Source organism: Electrona antarctica, assembly GCF_951216825.1.
Source record: "Electrona antarctica genome assembly, chromosome: 16".
In the NCBI taxonomy this organism is placed as follows: Eukaryota; Metazoa; Chordata; class Actinopteri; order Myctophiformes; family Myctophidae; genus Electrona; species Electrona antarctica.
Window position 1 is genome coordinate 20127626 of NC_136797.1, and position 13205 is coordinate 20140830.

A 13205-nucleotide genomic window follows, 5' to 3' on the forward strand; every position below is an offset into this window, starting at 1 on the left:
TTGTGAGTTCAAATCCGGCTGAGTTCCTGCTACTTTCACCTTGCAGCATGTTTTGGAGAATAACATCCAGAAGAGAACTGGAAAGAGATGGAAAGCTGAGGAGATTCTCAGAGAGCATGGTGGCCTCTGTGATAAGCTGCTCTCTATGTGAACCACAGGTCATGGGTTCAAGTTCAGCCCATGGCCTCAGACGGCATACTACAGCATGCCGTTTTTCATCATTTTTTAGGATTTAAAAAAAAGACGAAAATCACTCCGAGACCATGGGCTATAGCCCATGGCCTCGGACTTCATACTATAGCATGCCGTTTTTCATCATTTTTGAGGATTTGAAAAAAAGATGAAAATCACTCCGAGACAATGGACTATAGCCCATGGTCTCGGAGTGATTTTCGTCTTTTTTTCAAATCCTCAAAAATTATGAAAAACACTCCGAGACCATGGGCTATAGCCCATGGCCTCGGACGGCATACTATAGCATGCCGCTTTTCATCATTTTTGAGGATTTGAAAAAAAGATGAAAATCAATCCGAGACAATGGACTATAGCCCATGGTCTCGGAGTGATTTTCGTCTTTTTTTTTCAAATCCTCAAAAATGAAGAAAAACACTCCGAGACCATGGGCTATAGCCCATGGCCTCGGATGGCATACTATAGCATGCCGTTTTTCATCATTTTTGAGGATTTGAAAAAAAGATGAAAATCAATCCGAGACAATGGACTATAGCCCATGGTCTCGCAGTGATTTTCGTCTTTTTTTCAAATCCTCAAAAATGATGAAAAACACTCCGAGACCATGGGCTATAGCCCATGGCCTCGGACGGCATACTATAGCATGCCGTTTTTCATCATTTTTGAGGATTTGAAAAAAAGATGAAAATCACTCCGAGACAATGGACTATAGCCCATATATATAGTTTTTCTCAGCTCAATCAACAGGACCAGAACACACCTGGGCTGGCTGCCAGGATCACATCCACCAATGGGGAGGCTGTCTGTGTCCTGTCATGGTTTCTCCTCTGTATTATCTGATTAACATCCACGATTACACTTAAAAGCACTAAAGACACCTTTGATGCACAGCACCATTCAAATGCTCTGTACATGATCCCAAGGCCCCATTTGAAAAGTGACACCAAGAAGAACAACTTACAACCTAAAAATCACTGAGAGCTCAGTGGCACCCTTGTTAAAACTCATCCATCGCCACTAGGGGGCGCCAAAAGGCCCTGACCGCCACCATATATCTTTTATTTTATTTTATATATTTTTATTTTTTTCAAAAAAAAAGTCTAAAAAAAAAAACTAAAAAAAAATATTTTTTTTTTTTTTTTTTTTTTTACCATGTTATAAAACACGAAAAACACGTCCTTGGCGCTCCAGGACATCATGAAAAAGAAGTTAAATAAGTCCTTGGCGATGGATGAGTTGAGATGATGTCCATGTGAGCCAGAGGTTGTGAGTTCAAATCCGGCTGAGTTCCTGCTACTTTCACCTTGCAGCATGTTTTGGAGAATAACATCCAGAAGAGAACTGGAAAGAGATGGAAAGCTGAGGAGATTCTCAGAGAGCATGGTGGCCTCTGTGATAAGCTGCTCTCTATGTGAACCACAGGTCGTGGGTTCAAGCTCAGCCCATGGCCTCAGACGGCATACTACAGCATGCCGTTTTTCATCATTTTTTAGGATTTAAAAAAAAGACGAAAATCACTCCGAGACCATGGGCTATAGCCCATGGCCTCGGACTTCATACTATAGCATGCCGTTTTTCATCATTTTTGAGGATTTGAAAAAAAGATGAAAATCACTCCGAGACAATGGACTATAGCCCATGGTCTCGGAGTGATTTTCGTCTTTTTTTCAAATCCTCAAAAATGATGAAAATCACTCCGAGACCATGGGCTATAGCCCATGGCCTCGGACGGCATACTATAGCATGCCGTTTTTCATCATTTTTGAGGATTTGAAAAAAAGACGAAAATCACTCCGAGACCATGGGCTATAGCCCATGGCCTCGGACTTCATACTATAGCATGCCGTTTTTCATCATTTTTGAGGATTTGAAAAAAAGATGAAAATCACTCCGAGACAATGGACTATAGCCCATGGTCTCGGAGTGATTTTCGTCTTTTTTCAAATCCTCAAAAATGATGAAAAACACTCCGAGACCATGGGCTATAGCCCATGGCCTCGGACGGCATACTATAGCATGCCGTTTTTCATCATTTTTGAGGATTTGAAAAAAAGATGAAAATCAATCCGAGACAATGGACTATAGCCCATGGTCTCGGAGTGATTTTCGTCTTTTTTTTTCAAATTCTCAAAAATGAAGAAAAACACTCCGAGACCATGGGCTATAGCCCATGGCCTCGGGCGGCATACTATAGCATGCCGTTTTTCATCATTTTTGAGGATTTGAAAAAAAGATGAAAATCACTCTGAGACAATGGACTATAGCCCATGGTCTCGCAGTGATTTTCGTCTTTTTTTCAAATCCTCAAAAATGATGAAAAACACTCCGAGACCATGGGCTATAGCCCATGGCCTCGGACGGCATACTATAGCATGCCGTTTTTCATCATTTTTGAGGATTTGAAAAAAAGATGAAAATCACTCCGAGACAATGGACTATAGCCCATATATATAGTTTTTCTCAGCTCAATCAACAGGACCAGAACACACCTGGGCTGGCTGCCAGGATCACATCCACCAATGGGGAGGCTGTCTGTGTCCTGTCATGGTTTCTCCTCTGTATTATCTGATTAACATCCACGATTACACTTAAAAGCACTAAAGACACCTTTGATGCACAGCACCATTCAAATGCTCTGTACATGATCCCAAGGCCCCATTTGAAAAGTGACACCAAGAAGAACAACTTACAACCTAAAAATCACTGAGAGCTCAGTGGCACCCTTGTTAAGATGATGTCCATGTGAGCCAGAGGTTGTGAGTTCAAATCCGGCTGAGTTCCTGCTACTTTCACCTTGCAGCATGTTTTGGAGAATAACATCCAGAAGAGAACTGGAAAGAGATGGAAAGCTGAGGAGATTCTCAGAGAGCATGGTGGCCTCTGTGATAAGCTGCTCTCTATGTGAACCACAGGTCATGGGTTCAAGTTCAGCCCATGGCCTCAGACGGCATACTACAGCATGCCGTTTTTCATCATTTTTTAGGATTTAAAAAAAAGACGAAAATCACTCCGAGACCATGGGCTATAGCCCATGGCCTCGGACTTCATACTATAGCATGCCGTTTTTCATCATTTTTGAGGATTTGAAAAAAAGATGAAAATCACTCCGAGACAATGGACTATAGCCCATGGTCTCGGAGTGATTTTCGTCTTTTTTTTTCAAATCCTCAAAAATGAAGAAAAACACTCCGAGACCATGGGCTATAGCCCATGGCCTCGGACGGCATACTATAGCATGCCGTTTTTCATCATTTTTGAGGATTTGAAAAAAAGACGAAAATCACTCTGAGACAATGGACTATAGCCCATGGTCTCGCAGTGATTTTCGTCTTTTTTTCAAATCCTCAAAAATGATGAAAAACACTCCGAGACCATGGGCTATAGCCCATGGCCTCGGACGGCATACTATAGCATGCCGTTTTTCATCATTTTTGAGGATTTGAAAAAAAGATGAAAATCACTCCGAGACAATGGACTATAGCCCATATATATAGTTTTTCTCAGCTCAATCAACAGGACCAGAACACACCTGGGCTGGCTGCCAGGATCACATCCACCAATGGGGAGGCTGTCTGTGTCCTGTCATGGTTTCTCCTCTGTATTATCTGATTAACATCCACGATTACACTTAAAAGCACTAAAGACACCTTTGATGCACAGCACCATTCAAATGCTCTGTACATGATCCCAAGGCCCCATTTGAAAAGTGACACCAAGAAGAACAACTTACAACCTAAAAATCACTGAGAGCTCAGTGGCACCCTTGTTAAGATGATGTCCATGTGAGCCAGAGGTTGTGAGTTCAAATCCGGCTGAGTTCCTGCTACTTTCACCTTGCAGCATGTTTTGGAGAATAACATCCAGAAGAGAACTGGAAAGAGATGGAAAGCTGAGGAGATTCTCAGAGAGCATGGTGGCCTCTGTGATAAGCTGCTCTCTATGTGAACCACAGGTCATGGGTTCAAGTTCAGCCCATGGCCTCAGACGGCATACTACAGCATGCCGTTTTTCATCATTTTTTAGGATTTAAAAAAAAGACGAAAATCACTCCGAGACCATGGGCTATAGCCCATGGCCTCGGACTTCATACTATAGCATGCCGTTTTTCATCAATCACTCCGAGACAATGGACTATAGCCCATGGTCTCGGAGTGATTTTCGTCTTTTTTTCAAATCCTCAAAAATGATGAAAAACACTCCGACACCATGGGCTATAGCCCATGGCCTCGGACGGCATACTATAGCATGCCGTTTTTCATCATTTTTGAGGATTTGAAAAAAAGATGAAAATCAATCCGAGACAATGGACTATAGCCCATGGTCTCGGAGTGATTTTCGTCTTTTTTTTTCAAATCCTCACAAATGAAGAAAAACACTCCGAGACCATGGGCTATAGCCCATGGCCTCGGATGGCATACTATAGCATGCCGTTTTTCATCATTTTTGAGGATTTGAAAAAAAGATGAAAATCACTCTGAGACAATGGACTATAGCCCATGGTCTCGCAGTGATTTTCGTCTTTTTTTCAAATCCTCAAAAATGATGAAAAACACTCCGAGACCATGGGCTATAGCCCATGGCCTCGGACGGCATACTATAGCATGCCGTTTTTCATCATTTTTGAGGATTTGAAAAAAAGATGAAAATCACTCCGAGACAATGGACTATAGCCCATATATATAGTTTTTCTCAGCTCAATCAACAGGACCAGAACACACCTGGGCTGGCTGCCAGGATCACATCCACCAATGGGGAGGCTGTCTGTGTCCTGTCATGGTTTCTCCTCTGTATTATCTGATTAACATCCACGATTACACTTAAAAGCACTAAAGACACCTTTGATGCACAGCACCATTCAAATGCTCTGTACATGATCCCAAGGCCCCATTTGAAAAGTGCCACCAAGAAGAACAACTTACAACCTAAAAATCACTGAGAGCTCAGTGGCACCCTTGTTAAGATGATGTCCATGTGAGCCAGAGGTTGTGAGTTCAAATCCGGCTGAGTTCCTGCTACTTTCACCTTGCAGCATGTTTTGGAGAATAACATCCAGAAGAGAACTGGAAAGAGATGGAAAGCTGAGGAGATTCTCAGAGAGCATGGTGGCCTCTGTGATAAGCTGCTCTCTATGTGAACCACAGGTCGTGGGTTCAAGCTCAGCCCATGGCCTCAGACGGCATACTACAGCATGCCGTTTTTCATCATTTTTTAGGATTTAAAAAAAAGACGAAAATCACTCCGAGACCATGGGCTATAGCCCATGGCCTCGGACTTCATACTATAGCATGCCGTTTTTCATCATTTTTGAGGATTTGAAAAAAAGATGAAAATCACTCCGAGACAATGGACTATAGCCCATGGTCTCGGAGTGATTTTCGTCTTTTTTTCAGATCCTCAAAAATGATGAAAATCACTCCGAGACCATGGGCTATAGCCCATGGCCTCGGACGGCATACTATAGCATGCCGTTTTTCATCATTTTTGAGGATTTGAAAAAAAGACGAAAATCACTCCGAGACCATGGGCTATAGCCCATGGCCTCGGACTTCATACTATAGCATGCCGTTTTTCATCATTTTTGAGGATTTGAAAAAAAGATGAAAATCACTCCGAGACAATGGACTATAGCCCATGGTCTCGGAGTGATTTTCGTCTTTTTTTCAAATCCTCAAAAATGATGAAAAACACTCCGAGACCATGGGCTATAGCCCATGGCCTCGGACGGCATACTATAGCATGCCGTTTTTCATCATTTTTGAGGATTTGAAAAAAAGATGAAAATCAATCCGAGACAATGGACTATAGCCCATGGTCTCGGAGTGATTTTCGTCTTTTTTTTTCAAATTCTCAAAAATGAAGAAAAACACTCCGAGACCATGGGCTATAGCCCATGGCCTCGGGCGGCATACTATAGCATGCCGTTTTTCATCATTTTTGAGGATTTGAAAAAAAGATGAAAATCAATCCGAGACAATGGACTATAGCCCATGGTCTCGGAGTGATTTTCGTCTTTTTTTTTCAAATCCTCAAAAATGAAGAAAAACACTCCGAGACCATGGGCTATAGCCCATGGCCTCGGATGGCATACTATAGCATGCCGTTTTTCATCATTTTTGAGGATTTGAAAAAAAGATGAAAATCAATCCGAGACAATGGACTATAGCCCATGGTCTCGCAGTGATTTTCGTCTTTTTTTCAAATCCTCAAAAATGATGAAAAACACTCCGAGACCATGGGCTATAGCCCATGGCCTCGGACGGCATACTATAGCATGCCGTTTTTCATCATTTTTGAGGATTTGAAAAAAAGATGAAAATCACTCCGAGACAATGGACTATAGCCCATATATATAGTTTTTCTCAGCTCAATCAACAGGACCAGAACACACCTGGGCTGGCTGCCAGGATCACATCCACCAATGGGGAGGCTGTCTGTGTCCTGTCATGGTTTCTCCTCTGTATTATCTGATTAACATCCACGATTACACTTAAAAGCACTAAAGACACCTTTGATGCACAGCACCATTCAAATGCTCTGTACATGATCCCAAGGCCCCATTTGAAAAGTGACACCAAGAAGAACAACTTACAACCTAAAAATCACTGAGAGCTCAGTGGCACCCTTGTTAAGATGATGTCCATGTGAGCCAGAGGTTGTGAGTTCAAATCCGGCTGAGTTCCTGCTACTTTCACCTTGCAGCATGTTTTGGAGAATAACATCCAGAAGAGAACTGGAAAGAGATGGAAAGCTGAGGAGATTCTCAGAGAGCATGGTGGCCTCTGTGATAAGCTGCTCTCTATGTGAACCACAGGTCGTGGGTTCAAGCTCAGCCCATGGCCTCAGACGGCATACTACAGCATGCCGTTTTTCATCATTTTTTAGGATTAAAAAAAAAGACGAAAATCACTCCGAGACCATGGGCTATAGCCCATGGCCTCGGACTTCATACTATAGCATGCCGTTTTTCATCATTTTTGAGGATTTGAAAAAAAGATGAAAATCACTCCGAGACAATGGACTATAGCCCATGGTCTCGGAGTGATTTTCGTCTTTTTTTCAGATCCTCAAAAATGATGAAAATCACTCCGAGACCATGGGCTATAGCCCATGGCCTCGGACGGCATACTATAGCATGCCGTTTTTCATCATTTTTGAGGATTTGAAAAAAAGACGAAAATCACTCCGAGACCATGGGCTATAGCCCATGGCCTCGGACTTCATACTATAGCATGCCGTTTTTCATCATTTTTGAGGATTTGAAAAAAAGATGAAAATCACTCCGAGACAATGGACTATAGCCCATGGTCTCGGAGTGATTTTCATCTTTTTTTCAAATCCTCAAAAATGATGAAAATCAATCCGAGACAATGGACTATAGCCCATGGTCTCGGAGTGATTTTCGTCTTTTTTTTTCAAATCCTCAAAAATGAAGAAAAACACTCCGAGACCATGGGCTATAGCCCATGGCCTCGGGCGGCATACTATAGCATGCCGTTTTTCATCATTTTTGAGGATTTGAAAAAAAGATGAAAATCAATCCGAGACAATGGACTATAGCCCATGGTCTCGGAGTGATTTTCGTCTTTTTTTTTCAAATCCTCAAAAATGAAGAAAAACACTCCGAGACCATGGGCTATAGCCCATGGCCTCGGATGGCATACTATAGCATGCCGTTTTTCATCATTTTTGAGGATTTGAAAAAAAGATGAAAATCAATCCGAGACAATGGACTATAGCCCATGGTCTCGCAGTGATTTTCGTCTTTTTTTCAAATCCTCAAAAATGATGAAAAACACTCCGAGACCATGGGCTATAGCCCATGGCCTCGGACGGCATACTATAGCATGCCGTTTTTCATCATTTTTGAGGATTTGAAAAAAAGATGAAAATCACTCCGAGACAATGGACTATAGCCCATATATATAGTTTTTCTCAGCTCAATCAACAGGACCAGAACACACCTGGGCTGGCTGCCAGGATCACATCCACCAATGGGGAGGCTGTCTGTGTCCTGTCATGGTTTCTCCTCTGTATTATCTGATTAACATCCACGATTACACTTAAAAGCACTAAAGACACCTTTGATGCACAGCACCATTCAAATGCTCTGTACATGATCCCAAGGCCCCATTTGAAAAGTGACACCAAGAAGAACAACTTACAACCTAAAAATCACTGAGAGCTCAGTGGCACCCTTGTTAAGATGATGTCCATGTGAGCCAGAGGTTGTGAGTTCAAATCCGGCTGAGTTCCTGCTACTTTCACCTTGCAGCATGTTTTGGAGAATAACATCCAGAAGAGAACTGGAAAGAGATGGAAAGCTGAGGAGATTCTCAGAGAGCATGGTGGCCTCTGTGATAAGCTGCTCTCTATGTGAACCACAGGTCATGGGTTCAAGTTCAGCCCATGGCCTCAGACGGCATACTACAGCATGCCGTTTTTCATCATTTTTTAGGATTTAAAAAAAAGACGAAAATCACTCCGAGACCATGGGCTATAGCCCATGGCCTCGGACTTCATACTATAGCATGCCGTTTTTCATCATTTTTGAGGATTTGAAAAAAAGATGAAAATCACTCCGAGACAATGGACTATAGCCCATGGTCTCGGAGTGATTTTCGTCTTTTTTTCAAATCCTCAAAAATGATGAAAAACACTCCGACACCATGGGCTATAGCCCATGGCCTCGGACGGCATACTATAGCATGCCGTTTTTCATCATTTTTGAGGATTTGAAAAAAAGACGAAAATCACTCCGAGACCATGGGCTATAGCCCATGGCCTCGGACTTCATACTATAGCATGCCGTTTTTCATCATTTTTGAGGATTTGAAAAAAAGATGAAAATCACTCCGAGACAATGGACTATAGCCCATGGTCTCGGAGTGATTTTCGTCTTTTTTTCAAATCCTCAAAAATGATGAAAAACACTCCGAGACCATGGGCTATAGCCCATGGCCTCGGACGGCATACTATAGCATGCCGTTTTTCATCATTTTTGAGGATTTGAAAAAAAGATGAAAATCAATCCGAGACAATGGACTATAGCCCATGGTCTCGGAGTGATTTTCGTCTTTTTTTTTCAAATTCTCAAAAATGAAGAAAAACACTCCGAGACCATGGGCTATAGCCCATGGCCTCGGGCGGCATACTATAGCATGCCGTTTTTCATCATTTTTGAGGATTTGAAAAAAAGATGAAAATCAATCCGAGACAATGGACTATAGCCCATGGTCTCGGAGTGATTTTCGTCTTTTTTTTTCAAATCCTCAAAAATGAAGAAAAACACTCCGAGACCATGGGCTATAGCCCATGGCCTCGGATGGCATACTATAGCATGCCGTTTTTCATCATTTTTGAGGATTTGAAAAAAAGATGAAAATCAATCCGAGACAATGGACTATAGCCCATGGTCTCGCAGTGATTTTCGTCTTTTTTTCAAATCCTCAAAAATGATGAAAAACACTCCGAGACCATGGGCTATAGCCCATGGCCTCGGACGGCATACTATAGCATGCCGTTTTTCATCATTTTTGAGGATTTGAAAAAAAGATGAAAATCACTTCGAGACAATGGACTATAGCCCATATATATAGTTTTTCTCAGCTCAATCAACCGGACCAGAACACACCTGGGCTGGCTGCCAGGATCACATCCACCAATGGGGAGGCTGTCTGTGTCCTGTCATGGTTTCTCCTCTGTATTATCTGATTAACATCCACGATTACACTTAAAAGCACTAAAGACACCTTTGATGCACAGCACCATTCAAATGCTCTGTACATGATCCCAAGGCCCCATTTGAAAAGTGACACCAAGAAGAACAACTTACAACCTAAAAATCACTGAGAGCTCAGTGGCACCCTTGTTAAGATGATGTCCATGTGAGCCAGAGGTTGTGAGTTCAAATCCGGCTGAGTTCCTGCTACTTTCACCTTGCAGCATGTTTTGGAGAATAACATCCAGAAGAGAACTGGAAAGAGATGGAAAGCTGAGGAGATTCTCAGAGAGCATGGTGGCCTCTGTGATAAGCTGCTCTCTATGTGAACCACAGGTCGTGGGTTCAAGCTCAGCCCATGGCCTCAGACGGCATACTACAGCATGCCGTTTTTCATCATTTTTTAGGATTTAAAAAAAAGACGAAAATCACTCCGAGACCATGGGCTATAGCCCATGGCCTCGGACTTCATACTATAGCATGCCGTTTTTCATCATTTTTGAGGATTTGAAAAAAAGATGAAAATCACTCCGAGACAATGGACTATAGCCCATGGTCTCGGAGTGATTTTCGTCTTTTTTTCAAATCCTCAAAAATGATGAAAATCACTCCGAGACCATGGGCTATAGCCCATGGCCTCGGACGGCATACTATAGCATGCCGTTTTTCATCATTTTTGAGGATTTGAAAAAAAGACGAAAATCACTCCGAGACCATGGGCTATAGCCCATGGCCTCGGACTTCATACTATAGCATGCCGTTTTTCATCATTTTTGAGGATTTGAAAAAAAGATGAAAATCACTCCGAGACAATGGACTATAGCCCATGGTCTCGGAGTGATTTTCGTCTTTTTTTCAAATCCTCAAAAATGATGAAAAACACTCCGAGACCATGGGCTATAGCCCATGGCCTCGGACGGCATACTATAGCATGCCGTTTTTCATCATTTTTGAGGATTTGAAAAAAAGATGAAAATCAATCCGAGACAATGGACTATAGCCCATGGTCTCGGAGTGATTTTCGTCTTTTTTTTTCAAATTCTCAAAAATGAAGAAAAACACTCCGAGACCATGGGCTATAGCCCATGGCCTCGGGCGGCATACTATAGCATGCCGTTTTTCATCATTTTTGAGGATTTGAAAAAAAGATGAAAATCAATCCGAGACAATGGACTATAGCCCATGGTCTCGGAGTGATTTTCGTCTTTTTTTTTCAAATCCTCAAAAATGAAGAAAAACACTCCGAGACCATGGGCTATAGCCCATGGCCTCGGATGGCATACTATAGCATGCCGTTTTTCATCATTTTTGAGGATTTGAAAAAAAGATGAAAATCAATCCGAGACAATGGACTATAGCCCATGGTCTCGCAGTGATTTTCGTCTTTTTTTCAAATCCTCAAAAATGATGAAAAACACTCCGAGACCATGGGCTATAGCCCATGGCCTCGGACGGCATACTATAGCATGCCGTTTTTCATCATTTTTGAGGATTTGAAAAAAAGATGAAAATCAATCCGAGACAATGGACTATAGCCCATGGTCTCGGAGTGATTTTCGTCTTTTTTTTCCAAATTCTCAAAAATGAAGAAAAACACTCCGAGACCATGGGCTATAGCCCATGGCCTCGGGCGGCATACTATAGCATGCCGTTTTTCATCATTTTTGAGGATTTGAAAAAAAGATGAAAATCACTCTGAGACAATGGACTATAGCCCATGGTCTCGCAGTGATTTTCGTCTTTTTTTCAAATCCTCAAAAATGATGAAAAACACTCCGAGACCATGGGCTATAGCCCATGGCCTCGGACGGCATACTATAGCATGCCGTTTTTCATCATTTTTGAGGATTTGAAAAAAAGATGAAAATCACTCCGAGACAATGGACTATAGCCCATATATATAGTTTTTCTCAGCTCAATCAACAGGACCAGAACACACCTGGGCTGGCTGCCAGGATCACATCCACCAATGGGGAGGCTGTCTGTGTCCTGTCATGGTTTCTCCTCTGTATTATCTGATTAACATCCACGATTACACTTAAAAGCACTAAAGACACCTTTGATGCACAGCACCATTCAAATGCTCTGTACATGATCCCAAGGCCCCATTTGAAAAGTGACACCAAGAAGAACAACTTACAACCTAAAAATCACTGAGAGCTCAGTGGCACCCTTGTTAAGATGATGTCCATGTGAGCCAGAGGTTGTGAGTTCAAATCCGGCTGAGTTCCTGCTACTTTCACCTTGCAGCATGTTTTGGAGAATAACATCCAGAAGAGAACTGGAAAGAGATGGAAAGCTGAGGAGACTCTCAGAGAGCATGGTGGCCTCTGTGATAAGCTGCTCTCTATGTGAACCACAGGTCGTGGGTTCAAGCTCAGCCCATGTCCTCAGACGGCATACTACAGCATGCCGTTTTTCATCATTTTTTAGGATTTAAAAAAAGACGAAAATCACTCCGAGACCATGGGCTATAGCCCATGGCCTCGGACTTCATACTATAGCATGCCGTTTTTCATCATTTTTGAGGATTTGAAAAAAAGATGAAAATCACTCCGAGACAATGGACTATAGCCCATGGTCTCGGAGTGATTTTCGTCTTTTTTTCAAATCCTCAAAAATGATGAAAATCACTCCGAGACCATGGGCTATAGCCCATGGCCTCGGACGGCATACTATAGCATGCCGTTTTTCATCATTTTTGAGGATTTGAAAAAAAGACGAAAATCACTCCGAGACCATGGGCTATAGCCCATGGCCTCGGACTTCATACTATAGCATGCCGTTTTTCATCATTTTTGAGGATTTGAAAAAAAGATGAAAATCACTCCGAGACAATGGACTATAGCCCATGGTCTCGGAGTGATTTTCGTCTTTTTTTCAAATCCTCAAAAATGATGAAAAACACTCCGAGACCATGGGCTATAGCCCATGGCCTCGGGCGGCATACTATAGCATGCCGTTTTTCATCATTTTTGAGGATTTGAAAAAAAGATGAAAATCAATCCGAGACAATGGACTATAGCCCATGGTCTCGGAGTGATTTTCGTCTTTTTTTTTCAAATCCTCAAAAATGAAGAAAAACACTCCGAGACCATGGGCTATAGCCCATGGCCTCGGATGGCATACTATAGCATGCCGTTTTTCATCATTTTTGAGGATTTGAAAAAAAGATGAAAATCAATCCGAGACAATGGACTATAGCCCATGGTCTCGCAGTGATTTTCGTCTTTTTTTCAAATCCTCAAAAATGATGAAAAACACTCCGAGACCATGGGCTATAGCCCATGGCCTC